Below are 20819 nucleotides of genomic sequence, written 5' to 3'. Positions count from 1 at the left end.
AAAGGGAAGAGCACAGGACGACCAAGAGTTAGTGAAGAGACTGTTGTGCGAGTGAGAGAGTTGTTCACTCGTAGCCCAAAGAAATCAGTCCAGAAAGCTAGTCGTGAATTACAAGTTCTCGTGTCGACTGTTTGGAAAGTTTTAAGAAAACGCTTACAACTACTCCCTTACCGTTTACAGTTATTACAAGCTCTAAAGCTGACAGACCATGGATTACATGCCAACTTCGCAAACGAAATGTTGTTTCATGACAATGAAGATTTTCTGGATCATGTTGTCTTTAGTGATGAATCGATCTTTCAGCTGCAGGGGATTAGCCGAGCGGTCTGGGGCACTGCAGTCATGGACTATGCGGCTGGTCCCAGCGGAGGTTTGAGTCCTTCCTCGGGCATGGGTGTGTGTGTTTGTCCTTAGGATAATTTAGGTTAAGTAGTGTGTAAGCTTAGGGACTGATGACCTTAGCAGTTAAGTCCCATAAGATTTCACACACAATTGAACATCAATCTTTCACCTTACTGGACATGTTAACACTCACAATGTGCACATCTGGGGCTCAGAAAACCCTCACGAGGTGATACAAATGCAACGAGATTCCACTAAAGTGACTGTTTTTTGTGTCACATCCCGGCAGAAGGTTTATTGGCCATTCTTTTTTTGGTGAACCTACTGTAACTGGCACTTCTTACCTTGATTCGCTAGAGCAACGGCTCTTCTCTCAGTTTGAAGAAGATGAGTCAGAGAACTTCATTGTCCAGCAATATGGTGCGCCACCTCACTAGCATAGTGCAGTAGGTGTTGGTTTAACTTCGTCCGCAGCTCGTGGTCGTGCGGTAGCGTTCTCGCTTCCCGCGCCCGGGTTCGCGGGTTCGATTCCCGGCGGGGTCAGGGATTTTCTCTGCCTCGTGATGACTGGGTGTTGTGTGACGTCCTTAGGTTAGTTAGGTTTAAGTAGTTCTAGGGGACTGATGCCCATAGCTGTTAAGTCTCTTAGTGCTCAGAACCATTTGAACCGTTTGGTTTAACTTCACTGTACCTAAGTGCTGGATAGGCCGCAAGAGGCCCAATGACAGGACTTGCTTTGCATGGCCTCCACGTCCACCCAACCTAACACCATGCGATTTTTTCCTTTGCGGCTTCATCAAGGATTGTGTGTACGTGCCTCCGCTACCAGCAGACCTCCCTGAATTAAGAAACCGGATTGAAGCAGCTGTTGCTACAATAACTGAAGACACATTAACAACGTTTGGGAAGAACTCGGCTATAGACTTGATGTGTGCCATCTGACAAATAGTGCACACATTGAACATTTATAAGGCTCTTGGTAAAAAAGTTGGAGTTGCTCTTTCATTTGACATATCATTTATAACTGTAAGTTTAATATAATAGATATTATAAAGCGTTAAAACCCCGATATTCATTTATAAACACCCTGTACTCTCAGCATCATTTTATACTGGCGGGTCCGCTTCTCATGACGCGTAGAAGCGAACCGCACTTTACTTATGGGTGTCCAGATACTTTCCATTAGGCAATGAACATTTCTGGAGCGTTGTATACTGGACTTCGTTTTCTCGTTTCGATGAATCTGTACAACTACCGCTCAAAATATTCGACATTTTTATTCGACTTCCCGTATAAAACATTTATTTTGTTGCAGATTAATTTCGTCCCAAAATTAATGGAAAATTGTCTCTGCATCACTTAGCAGCAGGTTGAAACCGTACGGCGAGCGGAAAGAGCTGATGCTATTTTACAGTTTCAGTGACATAATGTTACGGTCAAAGATGGCGCTGGCCTAAACGATGACTTCAATTTTAGTACAATGTTCTACATTTATAACGTAAGGTAACTTTAGTAGGAAAAATAGTAGTCACTCATATTGAACGAGCAAATATTTTACCATTGGAGAATCAGTCCCTCCATTATGAATTGATTCAAATTTTCCTCACGGACAGGACACATCTGTGAAATGCCTTTGAGCACATGGTGAAAATTTAGAATTCTTTTTCACGTCGCCCGTGACACTGAAGTCTGCTAACTCTTTTATTGCCGAGGAGAATCGGTACCACGCTTTGGCGTTGTCACCAGTCGAGCTCGTGAGGGATACGATAGGATAAGAAGTAATTCGTACGACTTGTCAACCAACAACTCTCACCGAACTGCATGAAGAGGTTGAGCAGGTGTGGCATAACGTATCCCAGGACAGTATTCGGCATCTGTACGATTGACTGGATGCCAGAACAGCGCTTGTGATGGCGGTGCCATACCTGGAGGCTACTCCACGTACCAATATGGGTGTTCCAGCATGGGTCGATACCTGGTACCTATTGATCTGTAAATGTAATTATTCCATGTATTCCGTATACACCGTTGGAACAATAGATGTTGAGTGAACTGGAAACCTCTAAAGGGGTGTATTATTTTTTTCGGCAGTGTACATTCGTCTCGGCTTGTCATCATACATTCGAAATTACAGTATATCGCATACGGTTCACTCGAGAACCAACGCTTGCTGGTGCGTCTGTGCTTCTCTTGGACAGCCGGCCGAAGTGGCCGTGCGGTTAAAGGCGCTGCAGTCTGGAACCGCAAGACCGCTACGGTCGCAGGTTCGAATCCTGCCTCTGGCATGGATGTTTGTGATGTCCTCAGGTTAGTTAGGTTTAACTAGTTCTGAGTTCTAGGGGACTAATGACCTCAGCAGTTGAGTCCCATAGTGCTCAGAGCCATTTGAACCATTTTTTCTCTTGGACACTTTCAATGTTTTATAAAAGACAACATTTGGATGTGGCCTGTTAATGAATCTACATCTACATTTACACCTAAATCCACACTCCGCAAGCCACCTGACGGTGTGTGGCGGAGGGTACCTTGAGTACCTCTATCGGTTCTCCCTTCTATTCCAGTCTCGTATTGTTCGTGGAAAGAAGGATTGTCGGTATGCGTCTGTGTGGGCTCTAATCTCTCTGATTTTATCCTCATGGCACGCGAGATATACGTAGGAGGGAGCAATACACTGCTTGACTCCTCGGTGAAGGTATGTTCTCGAAACTTCAACAAAAGTCTGTTCCGAGCTACTGAGCGTCTCTCCTGCAGAGTCTTCCATTGGAGTTTATGTATCATCTCCGTAACGCGTTCGCGATTACTAAATGATTCTGTAACGAAGCGCGCTGCTCTCCGTTGGATCTTCTCCATCTCTTCTATCAACCCTATCTGGTACGGATCCCACACTACTGAGCAGTATTCAAGCAGTGGGCGAACAATTGGACTGTAACCTACTTCCTTTGTTTTCGGACTGAATTTTCTTAGCATTCTTCCAATGACTCTCAGTCTGGCATCTGCTTTACCGACGATTAATTTTATATGGTCATTCCATTTTAAATCACTCCTAATGCCTACTCCCAGATAATTCATGGAATTAACTGCTTCCAGTTGCTGACCTGCGATATTGTAGCTAAATGGTAAACGATCATTCTTTCTATGTATTCGCAGCACATTACACTTGTCTACATTGAGATTCAATTGCCATTCCCTGCACCATGCGACAATTCGCTGCAGATCCTCCTGCATTTCAGTACAATTTTCCATTGTTACAGCCTCTCGATATACCACAGCATCATCCGCAAAAAGCATCAGTGAACTTCCGATGTCATCCACAAGGTCATTTATGTATATTGTGAATAGCAACGGTTCTACGACACTCCCCTGCGGCACACCTGAAATCACTCTCACTTCGGAAGACTTCTCTCCATTGAGAATGACATGCTGCGTTCTGTTATCTAGGAACTCTTCAATCCAATCACACAATTGGTCTGATAGTCTATATGCTCTTACTTTGTTCATTAAACGACTGTGGGGAACTGTATCGATCGCCTTGCGGAAGTCAAGAAACACGGCATTTACCTGGGAACCCCTGTCTATGGCCCTCTGAGCCTCGTGGACGATAGCGCGAGCTGGGTTTCACACGATCGTCTTTTTCGAAAGCCATGCTGATTCCTACAGAGTAGATTTCTAGTCTCAAGAAAAGTCATTATACTCGAACATAATACGTGTTCCAAAATTCTACAGCTGATCGACGTTAGAGATATAGGTCTATAGTTCTGCACATCTGTTCGACGTCCCTTCTTGTAAACGGGGATGACCTGTGCCCTTTTCCAATCCTTTGGAACGTTACGCTCTTCTAGAGACCTACGGTACACCGCTGCATGAAGGGGGGCAAGTTCCTTCGCGTACTCTGCGTAAAATCGAACTGGTATCCCATCAGGTCCAGCGGCCTTTCCTCTTTTGAGCGACTTTAATTGTTTCTCTATCCCTCTGTCGTCTATTTCGATATCTACCATTTTGTCATCTGTGCAACAATCTAGAGAAGGAACTACAGTGCAGTCTTCCTCTGTGGTGGTGGTGGTTAGTGTTTAACGTCCCGTCGACAACGAGGTCATTAGAGACGGAGCGCAAGCTCGGGTTAGGGAAGCATTGGGAAGGAAATCGGCCGTGCCCTTTCAAAGGAACCATCCCGGCATTTGCCTGAAACGATTTAGGGAAATCACGGAAAACCTAAATCAGGATGGCCGGAGACGGGATTGAACCGTCGTCCTCCCGAATGCGAGTCCAGTGTGCTAACCACTGCGCCACCTCGCTCGGTCTCTTCCTCTGAGAAACAGCTTTGGAAAAAGACATTTAGTATTTCGGCCTTTAGTCTGTCATCCTCTCTTTCGGTACCATTTTGGTCACAGAGTGTCTGGACATTTTGTTTTGATCCACCTACCGCTTTGACATAAGACCAAAATTTCTTAGGATTTTCTGCCAAGTCAGTACATAGAACTTTACTTTCGAATTCGTTGAACGCCTCTCGCGTAGTCCTCCTCACACTAAATTTCGCTTCGCGTAATTGTTGTTTGTCTGCAAAGCTTTGGCATGTGTTTATGCATCTCGACTGTGATTTCGATCTAGTGTGCCATTTTCAGGCGATAGCGTGCTTCAGTGCAGCGTTCCTTTTAAGAATGCACTGCTCTTATGTCAGTCATATTTATATAGAGTGTAACTTTTAAGTTGAAAAAAAAGAATAACTCGAAAAATAAGCTTCACGCGAAAAAATGTGTAGATTCCAAAGTTCATTAGTTTCGAGGAGGACATCTGCTGGTGCTAAAATTAGCCCGCCACCCCAGCCCCCTGGGGGTGGGACGGGAGGCAACTTCAAAATTTCAAATGGGAACGCCCATTTTTATTGCAGAATTAGACTCTACGTAAAAAAATACGCACATTTTGTCTTAAACATTTGTTTTGATTCTTGGTAGTTTGCGGTGTAATTCAAGAAAACGTCTCCGAATCTGCGGTAAACATTAATATTTGGGTCAACATTTGTAAAGCTCTAATTTCTCTCTCTCAAACTCCACCCTATGGGGAGAGAGGGAGAGTTTTAGTTTCAGCGAATCAAAATTTACGAAGTAAATAACTATTCTTTATTGATCTATAACCATTTTCCGCGCAAAAATGAGAACGTGGATTTTCTATACTTACAGCGCCAACTGCCAAGAATCAAAACAAATGTTTGAGATAAAATGTACGCAGTTTTTTATGTAGAGTCTAATTCTGCAATAAAAAATGGGCGTTCCCATTTGAAATCTTAAAGTTGCCTTCCGTCCCACCCCTAGGGGGCTGGGGTGGCGGGCTAATTTTAGCACCAGCAGATGTCCCCCTCGAAAATAATTAACTTTGGATTCTATACGTTTCTTCGTATGAAGCTTAGATTTCGAGTTATTCTGGTTTGTCAACTTAAAATTTGCACCCTTTATATTCCCTGTATATACTAGTAGTAAGAGAGGTGGTTTCATTTGCATAAAAGCCTGCAACACTTCATGTATTAATTTCGCAGTTTTTATATGGATTTAACGTTCTTTTACATGAATGACGACGACGCCTGTACACACGGAATACATAAACATGATTGACCTGAGGAGAGTGACCTCTTAAAAAGGACGTTGCACTGGAGGACTTCGTAGTGAGCTACCTCTTGAAAATTGCATAACAGGCCGAAAGGTCGATGCGCGAATCAGACGAGAACTTCCACCGTCATACCTTAGCGAAAGGTCATGACGACAACACGAGAAAATTCTGGTGCTACGTAAAATCAGGAACAGGGTCGAATACTTCTATTCAGTCACTCGTCGACCAGTCTGGTACAGCAATAGAAGACAGCGATAGGATAGCAGAAGTTTTAAATTTCGCGGCTACGAAATAATTCCCGCAGGACGGTCGAACAGACATACCGGCGTTTTGACCGTTGCATAGATTCTCATATGGGTGACATCCCTGGCGCAGAGAAGCAACTGAAAGAGTTGAAAAGAAATAGTTTGCCACATCGGGGTGGAATCCAAGTTACTGAGAGACGTGTACGGCATTGTCCCCTTCCTTAGCTTGCGAATCTCATGCCCAGCACAGTGTACAGAAGGACTGGGAAAAAGCACACAAGAAGGATAAAAGAACAGATTATCAACATTACAGGCGAATATCCTAAACATCGGTTTGCGGCAGAATTCTTGAACATATTCAAAGTTCGAATGTAATAAATTCGGAAAGGGTTTTAAAAAAGCATCATTCGTGCGAAGCTCAGCTTGCCGTTTTGTTTCATGGTAGCCAACGAACCATGCCTGAAGGGCAACAGGCAGAATCCACACTCCTGGCTTTCCGGATAGCGTTTGACACGGTTCCCCACTGCAGATTGTTAACAAACGTCCGGCCACGCGGCATAGATTCCCAGATATGTGAGTAGCTTGAGGACTTCTTAAGTAAAGAACACAGTGCATTGTCCTGGACGGCGAGTGTTCGTCAGAGACCAGGGTATAGTCAGGAAGTGTGGTAGGACCACTGCTATTCTCTGTATACATAAATGATCTGACGGATAAGGTAGCAGTAATCTGGACTGTTTGTTGGTGAAGCTGTAGTATACGGGGGAAGTATCGTCGTTGAGTGATTGTATAAGGATACAAGGATACAGCATGAGTTAGACAGAATTTCTATTCCTCGTGTTGAATGGCAGCTTGCTCTAAATGTAGAAAAATGTAAGTTAATGCAGATAAGTAGGACAAACAATCCTGTGATGCTCCAATACAATATTAGTGGTGTGGCGCTTGACACAGACATGATTATTAAATGTCTAGGCGAAGCGATATGAAATGGAACGGGCACTTAGGGACTGTGGTTGGGAAGGCGAATGGTCGGCTTCGGTTTATTGGGAGAATCTTAGATAAGCGTAGCTCACCTGTGGAGGAGACAATGTATAGAACACTAGTGCTACCCATTTTTAAGTACTGATCGAGAATTTGGGATTCCCGCCAGGTCACATCAAAGGAAAGCAATAAAGCAATGCAGAGGTGCTCGAACGTTTGGGATCCCTATCAGGTCGGATTGAGGGAGGACATAGAAGCAATTCAGACGCGGGCTGCTAGATTTGTTACTGGTAGGTTTGATCATCACGCGAGTGTTACGGAAATGCTTCAGAAACTCGGGTGGAAGTCTCTAGAGGAAAGGAGGCGTTCTTTTCGTGAATGGCTACTGAGGAAATTTAGAGAACCAGCATTTGAGGCTGACTGCAGTACAATTTTACTGCTGCCAACTTACATTTCGCGGAAAGACCACAAAGATAATATAAGAGAGATTAGGGCTCGTACAGAGGCATATAGGCAGTCATTTTTCCCTCGTTCTGTTTGGGAGTGGAACAGGGAGAGTAGATGCTAGTTGTGGTACGAGGTACCCTCCGCCACGCACCGTATGGTGAATTGCGGAGTATGTATTTAGATGTAGATGTAGAGATGTGCTGCTAGATTTGTTACGGGTTCGATCAACACGCGAGTAGGTTACTACGAAGATGCTTCTTGAACTGGGATGTGAATTCCTTGAGGTTAGACGACGTTCTCTTCGCGAAGCGCTATTGAGAAAATTTAGAGACCCAGCATTTACTGCTCATTGCAGAGCTATTGTACTGCTGCCAACGTATTTTACGCAGAATGACCTTGAAGTCACCAGAAATTAGGGCTTGTACAGAGGCAAATAGACAGCTGTTTTTCCCTCGTTCCATTCACGAGTGGAACAAGGGACAAATTACCCTCCCCTGAACCTTACGGACGCTTGTGGAATATGTATGTATATGTAGATAAAATCGCGGTGGCGGTGGGTAAATACATTCAACTAACAAATCCAGTAGTGCTTCGCAATTGCTAAATATACACTCCTGGAAATGGAAAAAAGAACACATTGACACCGGTGTGTCAGACCCACCATACTTGCTCCGGACACTGCGAGAGGGCTGTACAAGCAATGATCACACGCACGGCACAGCGGGCACACCAGGAACCGCGGTGTTGGCCGTCGAATGGCGCTAGCTGCGCAGCATTTGTGCACCGCTGCCGTCAGTGTCAGCCAGTTTGCCGTGGCATACGGAGCTCCATCGCAGTCTTTAACACTGGTAGCATGCCGCGACAGCGTGGACGTGAACCGTATGTGCAGTTGACGGACTTTGAGCGAGGGCGTATAGTGGGCATGCGGGAGGCCGGGTGGACGTACCGCCGAATTGCTCAACACGTGGGGCGTGAGGTCTCCACAGTACATCGATGTTGTCGCCAGTGGACGGCGGAAGGTGCACGTGCCCGTCGACCTGGGACCGGACCGCAGCGACGCACGGATGCACGCCAAGACCGTAGGATCCTACGCAGTGCCGTAGGGGACCGCAACGCCACTTCCCAGCAAATTAGGGACACTGTTGCTCCTGGGGTATCGGCGAGGACCATTCGCAACCGTCTGCATGAAGCTGGGCTACGGTCCCGCACACCGTTAGGCCGTCTTCCGCTCACGCCCCAACATCGTGCAGCCCGCCTCCAGTGGTGTCGCGACAGGCGTGAATGGAGGGACGAATGGAGACGTGTCGTCTTCAGCGATGAGAGTCGCTTCTGCCTTGGTGCCAATGATGGTCGTATGCGTGTTTGGCGCCGTGCAGGTGAGCGCCACAATCAGGACTGCATACGACCGAGGCACACAGGGCCAACACCCGGCATCATGGTGTGGGGAGCGATCTCCTACACTGGCTGTACACCACTGGTGATCGTCGAGGGGACACTGAATAGTGCACGGTACATCCAAACCGTCATCGAACCCATCGTTCTACCATTCCTAGACCGGCAAGGGGACTTGCTGTTCCAACAGGACAATGCACGTCCGCATGTATCCCGTGCCACCCAACGTGCTCTAGAAGGTGTAAGTCAACTACCCTGGCCAGCAAGATCTCTGGATCTGTCCCCCATTGAGCATGTTTGGGACTGGATGAAGCGTCGTCTCACGCGGTCTGCACGTCCAGCACGAACGCTGGTCCAACTGAGGCGCCAGGTGGAAATGGCATGGCAAGCCGTTCCACAGGACTACATCCAGCATCTCTACGATCGTCTCCATGGGAGAATAGCAGCCTGCATTGCTGCGAAAGGTGGATACACACTGCACTAGTGCCGACATTGTGCATGCTCTGTTGCCTGTGTCTATGTGCCTGTGGTTCTGTCAGTGTGATCATGTGATGTACCTGACCCCAGGAATGTGTCAATAAAGTTTCCCCTTCCTGGGACAATGAATTCACGGTGTTCTTATTTCAATTTCCAGGAGTGTATATGGGAATTCGATGTTCTTCCTAAACTCCTTCCTCCTCGTCTCTCTGCCATCCCTTCCTGCCCCCACTCCTTGCCTATCACCTTCTCCTCCCACCTGTCTCTGTGCACCACCCCCTCTCCCACTGTGTGCGTCGCCTCTCCCCCCCCCCCCCCACCCCGCTCTCTGAGTCCACCTCCTCCTACCTCTCTATGTGCGTTATCAATTTCCCACAGTTTCTGTGGATACGATTACAAAATATAGGACGATTCAGATCACGTAGTAGTATTCTAATCATAAGCCGATATGCCATAAATACAACTTTTCCCTTTTCCGTAAAACCGTCGGCGACGATGATAACAAAGCAGCAGGTTGTTTCATGTACAATTTGTGTTTGACAATGTATATGTAAAGAGAAAGAAGAATGCGAGAGAAACAATGTGTGCAATTGTTTACATGGTCTCCTATCTAAGTTGAATCTTACTTCAAGAAAGAAATCGGTACAACACATTCTCACACTGCAGCACAGCGTTTCCTTTCTCGCTGTCTGTTTCAAAAGAAAATTTGTACATTATCGTTTAAAAAGAAACGTGTTGCCTGTGGTTATCCGAATGTTCATTAACCTGTAGAGTAGTAATTAGGAATAAACTAATCATAATCTGCTCGACAATTCGGGAAACAATGGCTCCTTGGTATCTGTGGTTGTTCGAATGTTCATTAACCTGTAGAGTAATAATTAGAAACTAACTGATCATAATCTGCTCGACAATTCGGGAAACAATGGCTCCTTTCTTAGAGTAATGGTAAAAAATAAGTTGATCATGAACTATTGGCAACAATGGATCATGTTTTATGCACTGTGTTCGGAAATATCCGTTACAAACACCAGGACTTGTAGAGGGGAGTGAATACATAAATTTTGAATAGGACCCATGCTCGGAAACGTTATGGTGGGGCGTGCTTACGTCATTCGTCGTCTGTCCTACTTCTCTGACCTAGTTCGGTCCTCATTCATGTGTCTTGAGTGTTAAAGCAACATCGTTGAGCACATGTTTGCAGAATATTCCAACATGATCCATTTGTATGGCGGAGCTCACGGTAACGGAACAGCTGCCCGTCACACTTATCATGATCGTTATGCACAACGTCTGACTCCACCGCGTATCCTTTTCGCCAAATTACGCAACGGCTTCGAAAAAGGGGTACCGTTAGCAGGCTTGACTGTGATGCTCCAAGGATACGCCGCACACTCGAGTTGGGAGAGACTGTACTGCATCATGTTGAAGAGCACGCTTCAAGGAGTACACGAGCAATCGCGCGTGCACTGGACATTGCTCCCAGCACCGTCTGTTATGTTGTGGATGACCAATAACAACATCCAAACCAGCTCCAACACTCCATACCACCTCTAACACTCACAGACACATGAATTAGGCTCGAATCAGGTGAGAGAGGTTAGACAGACGTCAAATGACATAGCCAATCCGACGTAAGCACCTTCCAAACACGACCACCCTGTTGTAAACCTACCTAGCAAACATGCTTTCAAATGGCTTCCTACTCAAAATATTGTGTACTCACTCCCGTATGCAGGTCATCTAACGGGATTATCCGAACTCCCTGTATACGCATATATATCTATACATTTGTATATGTTGATCACCCTATCATGTAACAATTTGAAACAAATTGATCGAGAGCCGGCCGGAGTGGTCGCGCGGTTCTGGCGCTGCAGTCTGGAACCGCGAGACCGCTACGGTCGCAGGTTCGAATCCTGCCTCGGGCATGGATGTGTGTGATGTCCTTAGGTTAGTTAGGTTTAACTAGTTCTAAGTTCTAGGGGACTAATGACCTCAGCAGTTGAGTCCCATAGTGCTCAGAGCCATTTGAACCAAATTGATCGAGTACTTTTCGAGATTTCTGGTAACAAAGTTAAACAATAACTTGTCCTTATACAGAGTGATTTTTTTCGCCGCTTACAAACTCTACGGATTGATCGCCGAGAGGATACAGAACAAAAAAGGTCTAACAAACTTATGTCTGGAAATCCATGGTTTCCTTGTTAGAGAGCATTCATACTTTGTTACGGAGACTGCGGTCTAATATGCGCTGTACCATGCAGCCAAAGTTACAGAATGCATGGTTTCCTTGGAGAGGGCCGGCCGCGGTGGTCTCGCGGTTCTAGGCGCGCAGTCCGGAACCGTGCGACTGCTACGGTCGCAGGTTCGAATCCTGCCTCGGGCATGGATGTGTGTGATGTCCTTAGGTTAGTTAGGTTTAAGTAGTTCTAAGTTCTAGGGGACTGATGACCACAGCTGTTAAGTCCCATAGTGCTCAGAGCCATTTGAACCATTTTGAACCTTGGAGAGGTTGGTACTGTTCCTCATACATCGAGCCCTAGCGCCCTCTCCTGCCATAGTCATTGGTAATGTTGTGTCCGATTCACTTCTGTAGCTGACTCACCTAGTAGTGGATGTGATACAGCGTTGTACACAATGGTTCCGTATTCGAATCGAGAGCTTGCCGACAAAGTGTTATACTTACAGAAAGGCAAATGACAACGGGCGGCGGCCAGTAAGGTTGTATCAGGAGACCTATCCCCACCGTCAAAAGAATTTAATGTTTGCAACAGTGTTTCGCCGTTTGTCTGAGACAGGATCGTTTCAGGAACCAGGTTCAAATGGTTCAAATGGCTCTGAGCACTATGGGACTTAACATCGGAGGTCCCCTATAACTTAGAACATCCATGCTCGAGGCAGGATTCGAACCTGCGACCGTAGCGGTCACGCGGTTCCAGACTGAAGAGCCTAGAACCGCTCGGCCACACCGGACGGCTCGGAACCAAGAAATCATGAAGGACGTACCCGAAATGTTCGGACACCAGACTTGGAGGAAAATGTGATTAACACTGAGGAAGACGATCGCCGTGTCCCGCCAGTACAGGGTAAGCCAGACGACCATGTGGGAAATTCTCCATGACAATAGTTCCTACCCGTATCACTTACAGAGTGTGCATGTCTTAATAGCGACAGACTTCCCATGTCGGGAGCAGTTTAGTGACTGGTTTCTTCGCTAGGCAATCATGATTCCAGGATCTGTGTCATCCATCCTATTCACAGATGACACCACCTTCAAGCGGAGTCGTATCTTCCAACTTTTATAATGGTCATCTGTGGGACAGTATGCAGGACCCCCATAGTATGGTGGCAGCGAATCATCAACATCGGTGCAGCCGGAAAGTGTGGGCCGGGATAATTGGTGACCATATTTTGCGACCAGTCTTCCTTCCACGTCGCTTAACAAGCCCGAACTATCGGCCTTTCTTGCGACTGACTTTGCCTCCCCTGCTGGAAGAAGTGCCGCTGATGATTCTAAGGGTTATGTGACTGCTACATGTGATGCTCCAGCCCATTTCGTCGTTAACGTCCGGACTCATCTCAATCACGTCTTCCCTGGTCGATGGGTCGGACGAGGGGGTCAAGTTGCATGGTCTGCTCGTTCACTGGATCTCCACCCGTGGGATTTCTGGTTATGGGGCCATCTCAAAAGTATTGTGTATGCAGAGCCCATTCCAGATGTGGAGACATTGGAGCAGCGTATTCATGCAGCCATCGACACTGATCGGGTGCAGCCTGCCCGATGTGAAGGTGTGAGACAGCAGATTCTACGGCGGGTAGCGCATCCGTTGAGGCACATGGAAACAGTTTTCAACACATACTGTAGCTGTGGCTGCATGGTACAGTGCGTATTAATTAGACCGCAGCCTCTTGTGACCATGTATGATTGAATAAATGGTCTCTAGCATGGAAACCATATATTTACAGGCATAAGTTCATTAGAATTTTTTTTGTTTCGTATCCTCTCATCGATCAATCCCTACAGTTTGAAAACGCTGGAAAAAATCACCCTGTATATTCAAATAACAGTCCCGCTGGAAAATGCTGTTCTTTTTAAAATGTTGCCGGATTATGGGTCACAACAAACAGAAAAACTATCACCAGCATCAGTATTCGCTGTATATTGTGATAGAACCTGCGTAAAAACGCTTTAGTAGACACCTGATGATAGAACGTGTTGCTGAAGCACGTCCTACCTGTATTAAAAGTCAATAAGGGAAGTGAATGAGGTAGAGTGTTTCTTTGATGGTCTGATGAAATGCACACCGTGGTGACAAAGTCTTCGGATAGCGATATCCACATATACAAATGGTGGTAGTATCGCATACACGATGTATAAAAGGGTACTGCATTGGTGGCACTGCCATTTGCACTCAGATGATTCATGTGAAAATGTTTCTGACGTGATTGTGGCAGCACGACGCGAATTAATAAACATTGAATGCGAAATGTTAGTTGGAGCTAGACGCATGGGACATTCCATTTCGAAAATCGTTAGGGAATTTAACATTCCACGATCCATAGTGTCAAGAGCGTGCCGAAAATGCCAAATTCCAAGCCTTGCCTTTCACCACAGACAACACAGTGTCCAACAGCCCTCACTTAGCGACCGAGAACAGAGGCGTTTGCAAAGTCACAGCCAGCACACAAACAGCACTGCTTCAAATAACCGTAGAAATCCATGTAGGACGTACGACGAACATATCCGCTAGGACAGCGCGGCGTAATTTGGCGTTGATGGACTGTGGCAGCAGACGACCGAAGCGATTGCCGGCCGCTGTGGCCGAGCGGTTCTAGGCGCTTCAGTCTGGAACCGCGCTGCTGCTACGGTCGCAGGTTCGAATCCTGCCTCAGGCATGGTTGTGTGTGATGTGCTTAGGTTAGTTAGGTTTAAGTAGTTCTAAGTTCTAGGAGACTGATGACCTCAGATGTTGAGTCCCATAGTGCTCAGAGCCATTTGAACCATTTAAACTGAAGCGAATGCCTATGCTGATAGCACGACATAGCGTACAGCCCCTCTCGTAGGTTGGTGACCATATCGGTTGGGCCCCAGGTTGCTGGAAATGCGTGGCCTGGTCAGATAAGTCCAGTTTTAGTAAGAGCTGATGGTAGTATGCGAGTGTGGCGCAGACCCCACAAAGCCATGGACCCAAGTTGTCATTCAAGGCACTGTGCAAGCTGTTGGTCGCTCCATAATAGAGTCGGCTGCGTCTACAAGGAATGCATTGACTCCTTTGGTCCAACTGTACGAATCATTGACTGGAATGGTTGTGTTTGGCTACGTAGACCATTTGTGGCCATTCATGGACTTCATGTTCCCAAACAATCAAGGGATTTTTTTATGGATGACAATGCGTCATGTCACTGGGCCACAATTGTTGGCGGTTGGTTCGAAGAATATTCTGGCCAATTTGAACAAATGATTTGGCCACCTGTACCACCCAACGTGAGTCCAAAAAAAAAAAAATAGTTCAAAAATGGCTCTGAACACTATGGGACTTAACATATGTGGTCATCAGTCCCCTAGAATTTAGAACTACTTAAACCTACCTAACCTAAGGACATCACACACGTCCATGACCGAGGCAGGATTCGAACCTGCGACCGTAGCGGTCCCATCGAATAGTTATGGGACACAATCGAGACGGCACTTCGCACCCAAAATCCTGCACCGGCAACACTTCCGCAATTATGGACGGCTATAGACGCAGCATGTCTCAATATTTCTGCTAGGGACTTCCAACGTCTTGTTCAGTCCATGCCTCGTCGAGCTGCTGCACCACGTCTGACAAAAAGAGGCCCGAAACGATATTAGGAAGTATCGTAAACTTTATTCACTTCACTGGATGTGGTACATACATATTTATAGAAATATGTGTAATCTATATCCATCTGAATGTTCATAGAGTACCGGTACGAATTTGTAGTAAGTCGGTTAAGAACTATTCGAGATTTTTTGTAGCAACGTTTCCCCTTTTTATATTATGCATGTATGTGGATGTGAATCACGGACGTTGCCGTTGGTGGAGAGGCTTGTGTGCGTCAGCGGTGCAGATAGCCGTACCGTAGGTGCAGCCACAACGGAGGGGTATCTGTTGAGAGGCCAGATAAACGTGTGGTTCCTGAAGAGGGGAGTAGGCTTTTCAGTAGCCGCCTGATCTGGCCTTTGTAACATCAACCAAAATGGCCTTGTGAAGACAGCAACTGTTCTCGAAAGAACAGAATACTATTGATGACCGTGCAGCTTTTCCCTGGAATAAATGATGACTAACTGAAACCCTCAGCTGCCGACAGGTGTTGTTGATATAACTTACGGGAATCGCCAAAGCGTGCGCGAGTAATGAGTGAATGGGCGAATGTCTGTAAGGTACATTACATATGTAGAATTGTGGACAGTTGGGAATGTGAGTCTCACGGGAAGCGTGCAAAGGATAAGTCCCTGCAGTCGCGCTATTCATCTGTGTCCTCGGTGGCTCAGATGGATAGAGCGTCTGCCATATAAGCAGGAGATACCGGGTTCGAGTCCCGGTCGGGGCACACATTTTCAGGTGTCCACATCGAGGTATATCAACAACACCTGTCGGCAGCTGAGGGTTTCAGTTAGTCATAATTCAAAATGGCCTTTCTGTGCTTGTACTTCGAACAGCTGAAAGCAAGGGGAAACTTCAGCCATAATTTTTCCCGAGGGCATGAAGCTCTATTGTATGGTTAAATGATGATGGCACCCTCTTGGGTAAAATAGTCCTCCATTCGGGTGGAAACCACTCAGGAGGATGTCGTTATCAGAGGAAACAAAACTGCGTCTCTATGGATCGGAGCGTGGATTTCCAGATCCCTTGATCGGGCAGGTAGGTTAGAAAATTTAGAAATGGAAATGGATAGGTTAATGTTAGATGTAGTGAGAATTAGCGGAGTTTAGTGGCAGGAGGAACAGGACTTCCTGTCAGGTGACTGCAGGGTTATAAATACAAAATAAATAGCGGCTGCGCAGGAGTAGGTTTAATAATGAATAAGAAAATAGGGACGAGGGTAAGCAACTGTAAAGAGCATAGTGTACACATTAATGTAGCCAAGGTAGATACGAAGCCCACACCCACCGCAACAGTACAAGTCTATTTGAAGCTCGCTCTGCAGATGATGAAGAGATTGCAGAAATATATGATGAGATAAAAGAAATTATTCAGATAGTTTAAGGAAACGAAAATTTAATACCCATGAGGTACTGGAAATCAATAGTAGGAAAAGAAAGAGAAGGAAAAATAGTAGGTGAATATGGACAGAGGAAGCCGCTTGGTAGAATTTTGCACAGAGCATAACTTAACCATAGCTAACACTTGGAATAAGAATCATCGCCGCGCGGGATTAGCCGAGCGGTCTGAGGCGCTGCAGTCATGGACTGTGCGACTGGTCCCGGGGGGGGGGTCGAGTCCTCCCTCGGGTGTGTTTGTCCTTAGGATAATTTAGGTTAAGTTTTGTGTAAGCTTAGGGACTGATGACCTTCGCAGTGAAGTTCCATAAGATTTCACACCCATTTGAACAATCATGAAAGAAGGTTGTATACGTGGAAGAGGCGTGGAGACACTGGAAGGTCCCAGATAGATTATACAATGGTAAGACAGAGATTTAGGAAGCAGGCTTTAAGTTGTAAGACATTTCCAGGGCCAGATGTGACTCTAGCCACAATTTATTGGTTATGAACTGCAGATTCAAACTGAAGAAACTGCAAAAAGATAGGAATTTAAGGAGATGCGATCTCGATAAACTGAAAGAAGCAGAGGCTGTAGAGAGTTTCAGAGAGAGCATTAGGGAATGATTGACAAGAACGGGGGAAAAATGCAGTAGAAGAAAATGGGTAGCTTTGAGAGATAAAATAGAGAAGGCAGCAGAAGATCAAGTTGGTGAAAAGACACGGGCTAGTAGAAATCCTTGGGTAACAGATTAGGTATTGAATTTAATTGATGAAAGAAGGAAATATAAAAATGCAGTAAATGAAGCAGGTGAAAAGGAATACAAACGTCAAACGTCTCAAAAATGAGATAGGCAGGAAGTGCAAAATGGCTAGGCAGGGATGGATAGATACAAAGGTAAGGATTTAGAATTATGTATCACTAGGGGAAATATAGATAACGCCTACAAGAATATTATAGAAGCCTTTGGAGAAAAGAGGACCACCTATATGAATATCAAGAGCTCAGATTGAAAACCAGTCCTAAGAAAAGAAGGAAAAGCTAAAGGGTGGAAGGAATATGTAGAGAGCCTATCAAGGGAGATGTACTTTGGGGCAGTATTATAGAAATGGAAGAGGACATAAATGGAGATGAGATGGGAGATACGACACTGAAAGAGCAAGGTCGAAACGAGGCCCTGGGAGTAAACGAGTTTACGTTAGAACTGTTGACAGCCTTGGGGGAACCATCCTTGACAAAACTCTTCCATGTTTTGAGTAAGAGGTATGGGACAGACGAAATACCGCCAGACTTCAAGAAGTATATAATAATTCCAGTGGACGCAGGTGCTGACGGGTGTGAATATTACCGAACTTTCAGTTTAATAAGTCATGGTGGCACAATACTAACACAAATTCTTTACAGAAGACTGGAAAAACTGATAGAAACCGACCTAAGGGAAGATCAGTCTTGATTCCAGAGAAATGTAGGAACATGCGAGACAAAACTGACCCTATGACTTCTTCTAGAATATAGGTTAAGGAAAGGCAAATCTACGTTTATAGCATTTTTAGATTCAAAGAATGACAATGTTAACTGGAATACTCTCTTTAAAATTCTAAAGGTGGCAGAGGTAAAATACAGGGAGCAAAAGATTATTTACAATTTGTACAGAAACCAGGTGGCAGTTAAAAGAGTCGTGGGGCAAGAGAGAGAGCAGTGGTTGACAAAGGAGTGAGACAGTTTTGTAGCCTATCCACAATATTATTCAGCCTGTGTATTGAGCAAGTAGTAAGGGAAACAAAAGAAAATTTGGTGTAAGAGTTAAAGTCGAGGGAGAAGAAATAAAAATGTTGAGTTTTGCAGATGACATTGTAATTCTATCAGAAACGGCAAAGGACTTGGAAGAGCAGTTGAAAGAAATGGACAGCATCTTGAAAGGTGGACATAAGATGAACACCAACAAAAGCAAAAGGAGGATAATGGAATGTAGTCGAACTAAATCAGGTGTTGCTGAGGGGAATTAGATTAGGAAATGAGACACTTAAAGTAGTAGATGAGTTTTGCTATTTGGGCAGCAAGATAGCTGATGATTGATTTAGAGAGGTTATAAAATGTAGACTGGGAATGGAAATGAAAGCGTTTATGAATAGTTCTGATTTGAGTGTAAGGAACTCTTTTCTGAAAGTATTTGTATGGAGTGTAGCGTATAAGGAAGTGAAATATGGATGATAAACAGTTTAGACTAGAAGAGAATTGGAGCTTTTGAATCGTGGTGCTGTAGAAGGAGGCTGAAGATTATATGGGCAGACCACGTAAGAAGTAGGTACTGAATAAAACTGAAGAGGAGAGGAGTGTATGGCACAACTTGATTAAAAGAAGGTATCAATTAATCACGAGTTAAGTGTTCAAGGGAAGTGTGTATGTGTGTGTGTGTGTGTGTGTGTGTGTGTGTGTGTGAGAGAGAGAGAGAGAGAGAGAGAGAGAGAGAGGGAGAGAGAGAGAAGGGGGGTAAAGTCGTAGAGAGAGACTAGATATGAATATAGTGAGCAGATTCAGAAGGATGTAGGTTTCAGTAGTTAGTCGGGGACGAAGAGGATTACACAGGATAGAGTAGCATGGAGAGCTGCATCGATCCAGTCTTTGGACTGAAGACACCTACAGCAAACAACATTTGGATATCATATATATTAAAAAGGTGTATAGCCTATGTCTGTCCATACGTTCATTACAGTATCATGCAAAAATTATAAGTAGATTGATCAATTAGTTTTCGAGATATCTACGTTTAAGTCTACATCGATACTGCGAAATTCACCCTACAGCGCCTGGCGGAGATTACTCAGTATCACCACTAGTCATTTCCTTTCCTGTCCCACTCGCAAATGGAACGAGGAAAAAAGGACTGTCCATGTGCCACCTAACTTCTAGTATGTTAACTTCGTGGTCCTCACGCACAATGTATGTTGAGGGAGCAGAATCGTTCTGCAGTCAGCTTCAACAGCTGGTTCTCTAAATTTTCTCGATAGCCTTCCTCGAAAAGAACGTCGGCTTCCCTCCAGAGATTCCCGTTTATTTTCCCGAAGCAAATCTGTAACACATGCATGTTGTTCGAACCTACCAGTAACTAGCAGCCTGTCTCTGAATTACTTCAATGTCTTCCTTTAATCCGACCTGGTACGGGTCCCAAACACTCGAGCAGTACTCAAGAATCGGTCGCAGTAATGTTCTAGATGCGATCTCCTTTACTACTGTGTAGTAATATATGCAACAGTCGCTCCGAAAAATGCTCTTCTTTCTAAGACATTGTGTGGCTATGGACGCAAGTACACAGAGTAAAAATTTCACCAAAATCAATATTAGATATTTATTGTGATATAAAATTACTGTACGAGGCACCTGATGATAACACAGTGTAACCGAAACACGTCCTACCTGCCTCACCTGTCAATAAGAGAAGGGAATTAGGGAGAATGTTTCGTCGTCTGTCAGATTTAATGAAAGCCCGCAGTGTAAGGCGAGAGGCAGCGCCGGAGTATAAACAAGACGCAGTCCTACCTGTTGCGCGCACTGCGGTATCGACGCGGGGCGGGCAGCGGCGGCGTCGGCGTCGGCGTCGGCGTCGCGGCGTCGCGTAGGCGTCGCGTTCAGCTGTGCGGCGCGTTCGCCACTGGCGCGTTTCGCCGTGCGGTGCCGTGCCTTGCCCTGGCGCGCCGCTGCTCCGCTTCCACTGTGAGAGGCGGGGCTCTTACACAACAGCCGTGGGCCGCGCCGGCTCGGCTACCACCACACCGCCCCGAGCGCCGCGGCCCGCTGCCGCCTGACAATGCGCATTGGGAACTGCGCCGGCCAATTTGCGTAGCCATTCACCTACTCTGCGCCGCCGGTAGCGCGCGCCGCGCCGTTCCTAGCTGAGATCATTCTTCCTCCAGCTTCTTCACCGGCTTCGCCGCTCGACACGTGGGCTCTCCTCAAGGCCTTCTGAGGTTCCGCAATCGAGAAGTTCATCTTGACCCTTAACCCTTTGGTACCAGTGGTTTCTGCCCGAAGACACCATGTTATTATCTCTGTTTTTCAGTACTAGTGCCTTTAACATGAATCTACCGAAGCTGTTGGAAGACAGAGGCATCTAGTG

At 45.8% G+C, this 20819-nt stretch overlaps 1 protein-coding gene across 4 annotated transcripts in view; it reads right to left on the bottom strand.

Moving 5' to 3' along the window:
- The window catches only part of LOC126481181 (Na(+)/H(+) exchanger beta-like), a 1115178-nt gene extending 1094841 nt beyond the window's left edge, over window positions 1-20337 (bottom strand). For 2 of the 4 annotated variants that reach the window (XM_050104755.1, XM_050104758.1), the window contains exon 1: window positions 20243-20337. The gene's annotated coding sequence lies outside the window, so the exon portion shown is untranslated. The remainder of the gene's footprint in view (window positions 1-20242) is intronic. The other 2 variants (XM_050104760.1, XM_050104756.1) reach the window with 2 other exon arrangements.
- Between the last annotated feature and the right edge of the window lie 482 nt (window positions 20338-20819).

The sequence above is a fragment of the Schistocerca serialis genome, chromosome 5 (assembly GCF_023864345.2).
Source record: "Schistocerca serialis cubense isolate TAMUIC-IGC-003099 chromosome 5, iqSchSeri2.2, whole genome shotgun sequence".
Classification (NCBI taxonomy): domain Eukaryota; kingdom Metazoa; phylum Arthropoda; class Insecta; order Orthoptera; family Acrididae; genus Schistocerca; species Schistocerca serialis.
The sequence above is the reverse complement of the archived record's forward strand: the minus strand, read 5'-3'. Positions and strand labels throughout refer to the sequence as shown.